General features: G+C 36.5%; 2 non-coding genes across 2 annotated transcripts; both read left to right on the top strand.

The window, feature by feature from the left end:
* The first annotated feature begins 8956 nt into the window (after nucleotides 1-8956).
* TRNAD-GUC (transfer RNA aspartic acid (anticodon GUC)) lies at nucleotides 8957-9028 on the top strand. Its single transcript has one exon. It is a non-coding gene; the product is annotated as a tRNA-Asp (tRNA).
* A 3384-nt stretch (nucleotides 9029-12412) lies between these two features.
* On the top strand, nucleotides 12413-12484 carry TRNAD-GUC (transfer RNA aspartic acid (anticodon GUC)). Its single transcript has one exon. It is a non-coding gene; the product is annotated as a tRNA-Asp (tRNA).
* Nucleotides 12485-12828: the final 344 nt, after the last annotated feature.

Here is a 12828-nt window from a genome sequence, read left to right as displayed (position 1 = left end):
CGAAATCGGAGAACGGAATCAGTCACACCCAACTGCCACCTTCAATCTACTGGCTAGTTAGAATAAAACAAGCGTGACCTTAAAACGTCTACAAGGTCACAAGTGTATCCGTGGTCTGTTTCTACTTCACTCATATAGCTGTGGTTTCCATTTTTGCGTATCTTGCAGGAAATGATTTTTCAAAGATATTTGATTAGATATTCGCTGTAGCGTAGAGATTTTCGAAGTCCGCATTCATCTATCCTCTACACCGGTGTTTAATATGTGTGTGTTTGGAGGAAGGGAGACATGGACTGCTCAAATGATGATTAATATCATTAAAGCATTCAAATTTTCTTCCTGTTAAATGTTAGCGAATTTTAAGGATGCGAGATGCAAACGCCTGCATTTTAACAAGTTTTCTCTCCCCCCCCCTACTTACAAGCGCTACCCGAGCAAAGAATACACCAATGATGTCTCCACAGTTTTACGAAATAAATTACCATCACGTTTTAAAGTGCACAACTAGAGCATAACTATCCTGGCAATTTCAGTAATTTGTTGCTTTCTTCCATCAATGATACAACGAATCATATCTTTGATTGCTATGGAAACAGTTACTGTGCATTTTGTTGCTATGGTCGATTCTGAGATACAGCGATTTTATGAATGGTTTCTATCACTACTAGTCTGATTATATTATGTAACTAGAATGTCACTATTGGCCTGGTTACAGTAAAAATAAGATGACTTCCGATTTCTTATTATAAGTAAAATAAGTATTTGAAAACATGAATTTTACAAAATGTTTGACTGGGAAAATCCAAAAGTGGATTTGAGCTAAATCGCAAATTGCCACAGAATCGTTGCAAGTTCGACATTTTCATGCTAGAATATCATTATGGAATAATTACTTTGTTTTATTTTCCTTGAGGGCCACAGATAGTTGCATAAATTTCTGGTGACATTCTAGACGTCTAATATGATCTATGTTATTAGTTACAATATAAACATGGAGGATTCCTTCGGTCTGTGACAACAGTGGACCACCGAATTGAGATCTTACACAGCCTGGCGCTTTGAACTTGGATAATGGACCCTTCCTCGAAGGGGGATCGCACCAGAGTAGGAGGAAGAATAAAGTATTTAATCTGAATTTTACAGGAATAAGTGCATTTTGGATTCAATCCTCAGAATTCCTTGAGAATTTGATAATGAAAAATAGTCCAGCTTTCTGAAGTAAAAACTGACACATTTTTTGAATACCAGTGAAAAGCCACAGTATGGTGGTTTCTTTTCACCTAACCTAACATAACCTAACCTAACCAGTACCCATATAGTGAAAAGAAGCCACAGGCTTTTGCTGCACTGACAAAAAAAAATAGTTAAAAATACATATTGTGAACTTAGGTAACTATCCAGTTGACCTTTGAATTTCTTCAACCTGTCAGCCTCAACTACCTGAGAACGCAACTTTTTCCAATAATCAACAAATCAACTAAAAGAAAACTTCGTATAGTGTAAATCCTCTTCCTCAATAAATTGAATTTATGGCTCATAGTTCTGAAATTCTTTATAACAGTGAAAACTTAGCCTTCATTTATTTTACGAACCCCTCTCAGAGCTTTATAAACCTCAGCCAGGTCCCTCTGAGGTGCCTGGTTGCCAAGCTCTGTAGCCCACATACTTGGAGTCTTTCCTCGTATGGTCGCCCTTTTACCGATCTCACCAGGCGAGTTGCCCGTTTTTGGATCTTTTCAAGAAGCTCAATGTCTTTTTTCAGATGAGGTCTCCATACTTATGCTCAGAGAACACATTATGCTCAGAGAACTTCATATCCAACATATCATAACTTCCAGATCCCTTTCTTCCTCTACTGTTTTCAATTCAAACTCACCAAGTGTATTTTTAAATCACTTTAGGATTGCTCTTCCCCAAGTGTAAGATATTGCATTTTTCTGCATTAAAAACATAGCTATCACTTTTCTGAATCATCCTTTGTAAGAACCCAAATTCTTACACTTATCCTAGGGAAATAAATATTATAACATAACAAGAAGATATATGTATATATTAAATAATATTATTTACATAGGATGATTTTCAGCTTAGATTGCGATCGCTCTGTACCGTACAGTTAAGTAGGGAAGGATTAGCGTAACAACGGGGGGTAGCTGGACAGGGCACAAAAGTACAATGGGAGCACCGTAAGGGCAGTTCAAGTCGCTATGAACAGAAAGTGGGCAGCTGTTTGGAAGAAAAGAACAAGGGAACCGACTCCCCCTTGTGGAGAGGAAGAATTTTAAAGACTAAGAGGGTGGAGGGGACCCTGGATGCGGCATACACCATGTGGAATTGGCTAGCCGCTGGATGAAACAGACCGACTCCTTGAGCACTTAATAATTTCAAGGAGCGGTAGAGAAAAAACAGAGTGGACTAATAAGGATAAGTGCATCGGAATGATCACAAGGAAATATCTAGAAATTTCTAGACGTCCAGAAGTTCATCGAGGCTTCTAGAAATTTCGAGAAGTCAGATGTTTCCCCAGGAAAGGGAAGGGCCAAGAAAACGACGGAAGTGGGAGAGAGCGAATGAAAATAAAGGGATGATGAAGAACGAACTACGATTGGATCAGAATAGAAGGGGTGGCTGAAGCAAAAAGGAAATGGAACAGGAGGAGAAGGACAGTTCCAGTTTTTGACAGTTTGGGCAGTTTTTGGAAGTTTTTGAGAGTTCCTGTGGGTGTGCCTGAGTGATGTGCGGCTGGAAAGAAATCCTGAGAAGTGCAGGGAGAATCGCTGGAGAGTAGCGGATAGAGAAATTAATTTAAGGGAGTTTTTTGCAGTGAGAGAGTTTTAGAGTTTTCTGGAGTTGTAGGAAGTTTTGAAGAAGGTGGGAGTTCTTGTGAATCGCTGGAATGTGGTAGTGGGAATTGAAGCAGTTTGTCGCAAAGACAATTCGTTAGGCAAGTTCTGGGAGAGATAAGCCGCAACGTAGAAATAGGAAGGAGATGCCCAATGAAAGATGGAAACACATATGCTGGAGCTGAGTGATAAGGATCGAAAAGTCTCGGTATAGAAAGATAAGGAAGAGTTATACAGTCTGTTTTCTCGATAAAGCAGTAAGGAGAGTCTTGATAATTTTATTATGCACCCCCGTATCGTCGAGCTGATCAGACGCCCAAAGCGGGCCAGAGCAACCCATTTATGGAGAAAAGAGTGAGTTCCTGAACGAAGGAGAATTCCTGTAGATGAGCAGCAGTTCCTTAGCCGATGACTAATTCCAGTAGGAGTCTGATGATGCCCTATATTGATGATGATGGCCGCCCCTGAGCTGAGAAAAAGGTTGTGTAAAGAGTGATCCCCTAAGCTGTTATGTAAGTACCAGATAATAGTTTTAAGCTTGATTTGAAGGAACGGACTCTAGGGAATGTTTTAAATTAGTTGATAGTCGATTTGATATTGTTTAGCATAAAGGGAAGGAGAAAGTTCATAAGATATAGATATATGTACTTCATCACAAAGATAAGTTAATAAGCAAGGAAGATTTAGATATACTGTATGTACTCGAGACTGGTATGTTTTAAGTTGAAACTAAAGAGCGTTCTAAGCACATGTAATTTTTTTTTTTTTTTTTTTGGAAAGGATAATTATGTTCTATGCACCTGTAATTATTTTGGAAGGGATAATTAAAGAAAGATTATAGCGGGGATTTATAAATCTAGGAAAATACACGTATAGGTGTTATGCTCACTGCTGTAATCCCAGTTGGGAAGTTTAAATTGTTAGAAGACAAGAGAATGTTATGAGATGTAACCTAAACCAGAAGAAAAAAAAAGCAGAAAGACATGAAGAGACATGATATATGAGTTGTGATTATCTTTACATCTTAGCACACACATATAATGCTAGTAATTAACATAATACCCAATTGATGATATATGATATATTCTTTTAATGTATATACTGTGAATAAACAATATTGAATATGTTTATCAAGTGTAGTATGAGTCATTCTGAATACTCAGCCAGTCCAGAGGAGACATACACGAACTTCTATTCCCCCAGAATCTGTGATCTTCTGTGCAGTATACAAAGTCAGGTGTTAATGTGGAGGGGGGTAAATTAGGGGGAAAATAAACTGGGAAATACAAAGTTAAGAGAGGTGGGTCTGAAAGTTCAAAGAGTAATTACAGAAATTATATTTAATAATAAAAAAAGATATACATATAATAAAAGAAAGTTTTAACTTTCCTTCCACCCCCCCCACACTTCAAGCCTGTTCAAGTCATACTGAAGGAACACTGCTCAGCATTATTCATTAATGACTCTCACAATCATTACTATCATCTGAAAATTTTGATATCATGCCCTCTATCCCTTTTATTTATGTCGATGTTATTTATGAAAAACAGAAACAACAGTGGTCTAATACCTGATCGTTGGAGAATTCCACTTCTGATGTTACACCATGAAGCATATTCATTAATCACAACTCTCTGCCTTCTGCTCGCATCCACCCTGCGATCCATCTTAAAATATTTCCAGTAATCTCAACCTGTCCCAGCTTATACAGCAACATCTCGTGAGCATCTAAGTCAAATGCCTTGCTAAAATCTAAATAAACTATGTCGAAATTGTTCCCTACATCCAGCTCATGAGTAACTTGTCAAGATAGCATACAAGGTTAGTTAAACATGATATTTCTTTAACAACATATTTTCAGGAAACTGTGCCGAACACTAAAACATCTAGCAACACGGAACCATATTAAAAATAAAAAAGGCGTATAAATAAATCTGCGTTCAATAACTAATAACTTAAATTGTACTCGCAAATGCCTAGAGTATACGGCCTCCGTAGCCGGGTGGTCAGGAACGGGTGTGCAGTAGCACACGCTCTCTAAGTAGACCGGGGTTCAAGCTTCTTGCTGCTAAATACGGTCGATCTGCCAACCCGCACTGGACCAGCGTGCCAGATTATGGTCCTTTTCCCTCAGAATTAATTGTTGAGGAAGCTTCCATCCTGCAGTGGGTTGATAATGGCTGCAGTTTACCTTTTTTTTTTTTTTTTTTTTTTACCATGTCTCGGTCCGTATATAACACATCGACTCCCAGTGGAAGAACTTTTATAAAATTTTATATTTGGATCATTTAGAAATACTGTTGACCAAATTTCAAATAAAATCGGACAAACAGAAGTTCGACAATGTATTTTCATACATAATGAAAGTATGTTTCGGATGTTCGGACATTACTCGATAAAAAAATTGGGATAAGTACAAATTTTCAGCTTAAGTTCTGTTAGTCCATAGAAAAGGATCATTTCCTGAAGAGATTAACCCTTCATTTCTCCATCCTCCTCATATAAATTTGTAAATATGCCTGAACGTATGTTTCGGATAATCAGGCATTACTCAAAAAAAAAAAAAGGAGAAGTCGGATATACATCAAATTTCTAGCATTTGTTTCGTTGATTCGATTCTCCAGTTTTTTTTTTTGTTTTGTTTTTTTTTCCTCAAAATTTCAGGCATTTCGAACATTCTTAGGGCTATCTTTAGCAAATTAAGTCCCTTGTGTACCCTTCTTCCCTTAAGAAGTGCTGCTACATCCCCATGATGCAAACATCACGTGGCGAAGCTTTAATAAACTCTTGTACAGTCGTGATACCCTCGAGTTCTTGGATATCTTTTTTTTTTTTTTTTTTTTTTCAAGAGAAGTACTTCTTCGCCTCAATGTTTTATAAGATTAGTAGCAGTAACCCCAGAGTAACACACCAAACTGTGTGATATTACACTCAAGGTAGTGGAGAATGAAAAAGACCTGGGGTGATTGTGAAAGTTTTCAGAGCAGTGCAGACAGGCAGCAAGAACAGGTCATGGGGTCTTGTCAATAATATACAGGAATTTTGCTAGCAGGGATAAGGAGACGATTATCCCTTTGTATAAAGCAATAGTCAGGCCACACCTTGAGTACTGCGTACAGATCTGAAAGCTTCATTTTAGGAAGGATGTAGAGTTGCTAGAACGAGTACAGAGAAGGGCAACAAGATTGATGAGGGGAACGCAGGATCCTCTTACCAAGAAAGGCTTAAATTCTGCAAATTGCGGCGTCTGGAGCGACTAGGCAACTTCGAGGTGATCTGATTGAGGTGTATAAGGCCTTGAATGGTTTGAGCAGGCTCAGCATATTTTCAAATTGAGAAAAGACAGTTTCAGAAGAGATGTGTACGGAAATTTGCCTTTAGCCAACGGGTGGTTGTTTGTTGGAACAAACTTCTATCTGTCGTTGTGGAAGTTGATAGCTTAAATAAATTCAAGGAAGAACCGGACAAAGTTTTGAACTGAATGGCTGGATGAAATTGAAAGGGGGTTTATTTTATTTTATTTATTTATTATTTTTTTTTTTTTTTTTTTGGTGATGTTGTATAAGCTTGCTTTCTTGCATCATATGCCTCTAGTAATGCTAATAAGCATTCTGAAATAGAATGCAATTATAATCGGATAAGGATAACTTGTATCAACCAAAAATAAAAAAAAAATAATAATAAAATTAATAAAAAAGATGATCTAGCAAAAATAATAGTTGTACTTTCCAACAAGATTAATTAAGAGAAAATGATTTGTGCGTCAGCAATTATATCAATAAAATGTTCTTGCAGTTACTAAATTGTAAACAAAATATTTATTTATAATTATTTATCATTATTAACAGATTTATTTATTATAATAATAAATATATTATTTATAAATAATAATATATATTTGTTATCTAGATATAAAATAAAATTTAATAAACTATACAAGTACATTTTACTGTAAGACTAAATTATATTAAGAGAGTAAGAACAATTTTAAGTGTTCCTACTGTCTTAATATAAAAGATGCAGTAAAAGAAAAAAAAAAAGAAAGAAATTTTCTGCTTATACTCCGGGACGACCACATGGTCAGAGTAGTTCGCAAGATAAGCGAATTCAAGAAACCGCACAGTATTTAACAGTCACAGTGCTTTGAAACCTGGTCACTCGAGGCACATGTATTTATGCATCTTCACGTCTTACTACTCGGCTACGGCGGACTGGTCAAATTACGACTTCATAAAGCATAGGATAAAATCAGGCCAACAGAGTAATTTTATCCTTTGCTTTATGCACAGTTCTCTTCCTTTCGTTTTTTTTTTTTTTTTTTCCCCTGGAGTGGGCCCCAGAGAAGGAATTCTTTTTTTTTTTTTTTTTTTTTTTGTCTCATACTCTGAGACCATAGGTGTCCCATCTACTGGAACTGGCCCACCTTCCCGTGGTGTGGACGAGTACCCAGAATCATCTGTCTAGGTAACTGATGCTTCTGGGTAGCCAAGCGGCCCGAACATTACAACAGAATACACACAAACCTACGTCACACACATATCTGGCCCATTTGTAGTGATAATGTTCTTCACAGAACATTATCACGGAGTTGAACTCACGTTCTAGGACCCGCCCCTTACAAAAACACGTCCACATAATAATCACGTGACGTATCTCGTGTTAAGTTTTTAATTTGAATTTCTATACAAACGTATAATTCTAAAATATTTATGCCGTTTTCCAAACATCCACTGAAATCTCTTCTATTTTAACGATATTCATGCTTTCCTCTAAACAGGTGCTAATGACGCAAATGAAGACAAAATTATTGTTTTTGCTTTAAATGATTCATATTCAAACTGACTTCCCATTTATTATTTTTGTATTCTTCCAAATGTTTATTCCATTTATCGCTTTTAATTATCCACGCGTATTTTGGGATTTTATTCTGTATGGCATGTTTTTAGAATCAAGGAGCACGAGAAGGGAGAAACGAAATATTAAAGTGTACAATTTATTTTACTTTCAATCGCTGTGTTTACAATCTTGCTATTTTTTCGAACTGGCTTTGTGTATACTTATACAGTAAATTTTTGTGGTTTTCTTATTTCAGTACTGCTAATCAAAACACTGAAATAAGAAAGAAGCTGTAGTCCTCAGTAGCATAGTAGTTAGTATCCCCGCCTGTCACGCGGGAAACTGGGGTTCGATTCCCCACCGGGAAGTGAGTTGAAGCTGCTTAACATGTTTATTCAGTTTTGCATACAGTTTATTTGATGCAAACTGTATGTAAAATTAAATGAAATACTGATTATAATTCAGAGCAATCAGTTATGTTGCTATCTACTGTTTTTTTCTAATCGTAACAGATCAAAATACGAAAGTTATGTTGCTATTTACTGTTTTTACTATTCACAACAGACAGTGGCGGATTAAGGATAGTTAGGGCCCCTAGGCAAATTATATTTCGGGTCCCCCCAAAAATAATAATAATAAAAAAAAGAATAAAAAATAAATAAAAGTTAGGTGGCAAATAAATGAAATTTTGTATTTTTGAATTTTTTGCTTAAATTTTCACTTAAATTAATCAAGGTTTTTATGATGTTTACTGAAAACATTAATCTATTTTAAACACTATAGGAAAATGCCTTGGCCTGCCCCCCCCCCCCCAAAGCCTGGGGCCCTTAGGCACGTGCCTCATTGCCTTAATGGGTAATCCGCCACTGACAACAGATCAGGGATCAAAATGTAATTCAGAGTATTCAGTTATTTCGCTTTCTATTGTACTTTTTTTGCAGCGTTTTTAAAATGCACTTTTCAAGTAAACGTCTCTTATCACAGCAGAACAAATAACAGTCATAATCCAAAATAATGGATTAAATAGCGATTGTAATCATATAAGACCAGATTTCGATTTCTCACCATGAATGATTTTTTTTTTTTTTTCTGTCTTCTGCCGGTATAAGGTGAATTTATAAAATTAGTAATTATCATACTTCAAGCTAACTAATTAATCTTACTTTCAGCTGTTCCTTGTCTTCATTTTATTATTTTTTTTTCCTTAAAAACAATTGTTTTAGTACTGTTTTTACTAATCACAACAGATCAAATCAAAATAAGGAAGTGGTTATCAGTCCTCGGTAGTATAGTGGTTAGTATCCCCGCCTGTCACGCGGGAGGCCGGGGTTCGATTCCCCGCCGGGGAGTACTTTATTTTTTTTAAGTAGTTTAATGCAGTTTACTTGGTGTAAACTGTTTCTAAATGAAATACTGATTATAATTCAGAACGATCAGTTACGTTGCTTTCTAATTTTTCAAGGGCTCTTTTTAAGTACACTTCTCTTATCACAGCAGAGCAAGTAACAATCATAATTCAAGAGTCAAAATAGCAATTACTGTATAATCAAATTTCTTTCTAATACAGTGGTTAGTATATCGGGCCCTCACTCATAACACCGGATTTCGATTTCCCACCTTGAATTATTTTTTTCTTGTCTTTTACCTCTTGTTTTCTAAAATAAAGTTTTAATGTGAGGAACTTTGACTTCTCCATTTTATTTTTTGATAAAATTTTAAATGGGAGAAAAGGGGAGGAGGTTAACGTTGGTATAAGGTGAATTTCCGAATCTAATGATGATCGTAGGTATCTAATTAATCTCACTTTCAGATGTTCTTTGCTTACATTCTTTTTTTTTTTTTTTCCCTTGTTTCTTCAAATAGGTTTTGTGTATTCATATAACAAATATTTTTTCTTAAAAACAAGTATTTATAGTGCTCTTTTTGCTAATCATAACAGATCAAAATAAGGGTTTGTTTATCAGTCCTCGGTAGTATAGTGGTTAGTATCCCCGCCTGTCACACGGGATACCGGGGTTCAATTCCCCGTCGGGGAGTGAATTCGTTTTATATAAATAAATTCTTTATTGCTGATAAGTACAGAACATGTACTAGAGACAATAATACTCATCACGGCGACATGGCTAGGAGTTTTACATTATAATATTGAGATTAATTGGCAAAACATTTTTTATCATTACATGGAAATTATTAGTTACACAAATTAAACATGTAAAAATGAAATTATAATAATGAAAATATGAGGACTGAACGTCATATGGAGGAAGTTATCCCAGTTCCACCGATGTAATCCACTCGAGGAGCATGTGCCGGTATTTGTAGTCGGTAGCCATTTTTTGTATTTGTAGTCGGTAGCCATTTTTTGTAGGTCAACTCCAAGACGGAGCAGTGCCTGAATTTTGGGGAGTGCCTGGGCAGGTAGGAACCGACTACACAGTTTCAGCCGGTTGTATTTGAGGGTTAGTGTGGGCTCTGACCTCAAGAATGGCAGAGGATTGTGCCACTGACAGAAATCCCAGATGTTTGGGACGTTTATTACTCCTGTGTACATTTTTACTGAGGTCATTAAACGCCTGCTGTCAATTAACCTCGGAAGCCTGGGTACATTTAGCTGTTCAGCCATGTCAGTTGTTCTCAATTGAGGGGGTCGGCGATGCTTATTTGTGGCCCATTTCAGGGTCCAGTATTCACACGAGAACACCGGTTTTTGAAGAGAGGGCGACGCAGATGCCCAGATCTCAGCTGCATATAAAATAGCCGGATAAACAGTGGCTTGAAGATATCTGGTAGTGGTTGCGGCATCACTGGAATGAAGTAGGTGTTGTTTCGCTCTCCAGCGTAGGGTGTTAAATCGCTTCCGGAGGTATTCCGTGTGAACATTAAATTTCAGCTTCGGATCAAAATAGACACCGAGATCCTTATGGCAGGTAACTACTGGGATGAGAGTACCTAAAACTGAAGGTTGAATTATTGTTGGTTGGTGTTTCAATGAGTATATCATTATTGCAGATTTTGAAGGGTTAAGGTTTAATCCAAACATCTTCAAGTAAGTTGAAAGGTCGGTCAAATTCTCTGTGATGGAAGACGTAATTGCCATTGGGTTTGCAGACGGTGGGATTAAGGTCAGAAACTTTATATCGTTGGCATATATCATAGCATCATCACGAAGACGCATGAAAGGAATCAGAATGGCTGAGAAGAGAAGGCCAGACAGGACACCACCTTGTGGGACTCCTGCATTGATTTTACTTGTAAAGTGGGTCTTCTTCAAAGTGAGGTGGACACGTCTATTCCTCAATAAGGAGGTGAGGAAAGCTAGTAGGTCTCCATTAATCCTGAAGAAGAATTGCAGAAGACTGAGAAGAGCTGTGACGTCTAGACTGTCAAAAGCAGCTTCAATATCGGCGTACACTATAGCTAATTCAGATTTATTTTCGAAGGCTTGAAGAACTGATATCTGTGCGGCCATGAGGTTTGTTATGGTGGATCTATTTTCGACTGCGAAATGGAACTGTTTCAGCTTCTGTGGCATCAGCTGTTTATTTAATGCTGGAAGGAATGCCTTTTCTAGAAGTTTCAGGAGGGTGGAAGAAGTTGAGATTGGTCTGAAATCTTTTAGGCTTGTTGGTGCTTTAACCTTAGGTAGTGGCCTCACAGAGTATTCATTCCATTGAGCAGGGAAAACTCGTGTGGAAAGAACTGAGTTGTAGATTGAGAGTAATGCATCTAGGATATAGGGGCTAAGGCATTTAATTATGAAATGAGGTATCTTATCACAGCCTGCGGTACTAGATGGACGCAGGGAGTTAATTGCATATATCAGTTGCTGTCTTGTGATGGAAATTATGGAGAGGTCATCAGTAGCAGCAAATTGAGAGTTTTGGAGAGGGATTTCAGCAGAAGTGGACTTGGTTTTGAATCTTGAAATGTAGTCCATCCAGTTATCTAGATCAAGATTTGAACTAATGCAACTGTGTCTTGATGAGTATGGCGCTTTTCCTTTAGACAAGGTAGTATCGGTGTATCTCTTTATTGCTGATGCCTTGAGTCTGTTGAACATAGCTCTTGCTCTGGAGTTCTGGAGTATAAAGGTAATTTAATGCAAGTTTACTTGATGTACTACTTCTGAATAAAGTACTGATTATAATTCAGAGCAATCAGTTATTTTGCTTTCTACATTTTCTAGAGCTTTTTTTCAAGTAATAAATAAATTGATTTTGTGTTTATACTCCGGGACAACAAACAGCACTGTATTCAGAAGTCCGCTTCTCTTATCACAGCAGAGCAAATAACAGTCATAATCCAAGTCATAATTCAAAAGACAAAATAGCAATTATAATCAAATTTCTTTCTAATCACTTGTAAGACCAGATTTCGATATTCGACCTTGAATAATTTAGTTCGTCTTCTACCTCTTGTTTTTTTAAAATTTAGTTTTAAATGTGAGGAATTTTGACTTCTATCTTTTATATTTTGATAAAATTTTAAATATGAGAAAAGGGGGGGGGGGTTAATGTTGGTATAAGATGAATTTCTAAATTTAATTATGATCATACTTCAAGGTATCTAATTAATCTCTCTTTCAGCTGTTCTTTGCCTACATTCATTTTTTCCTCCTTGTTTCTTCAAATAAATTTTGTGAATTCGTATAACAAATATTTTTTCTTAAAAACAAGTGTTTTTAGTACTCTTTTTGTAATCAGAACAGATCAAAATAAGGGTTTGTTTATCAGTCCTCGGTAGTATAGTGGTTAGTATCCCCGCCTGTCACGCGGGAGACCGGGGTTCGATTCCCCGCCGGGGAGTGTGTTTCTTTTAAGCAGCATATAATATGTATCAGCTGATTTATATCAAATTAAAATAAATGAAGTACTGGTTATAATTCAGAGCAATTAAGTATTTTGCTGTTTATTTTTTGTATTTTTCAAGTACACTTCTTTTATCACAGCAGACAAAATAACAGTCATAATACAAGATTCGAGGAGGATACTAATGGTGGTTGGTATCCTCCTAGAATTTTGAGGGGGATACTAATGGTGTATTATCTTTAAAAAAATCTACCTCTTATTTTTCAATTAAAATTTTTGATGGGAAAGAATTAATGCCAATTTTAGGCGAACTTCTAGATGTAATGCTGATTATGCTTCAA

The sequence above is a fragment of the Mastigoproctus giganteus genome, chromosome 6 (assembly GCF_048544385.1).
Source record: "Mastigoproctus giganteus isolate SK-2022 chromosome 6, ASM4854438v1, whole genome shotgun sequence".
NCBI lineage: Eukaryota > Metazoa > Arthropoda > Arachnida > Uropygi > Thelyphonidae > Mastigoproctus > Mastigoproctus giganteus.
Note: the sequence above shows the minus strand (reverse complement) of the source record. Positions and strands in the feature narration are given on the sequence as shown.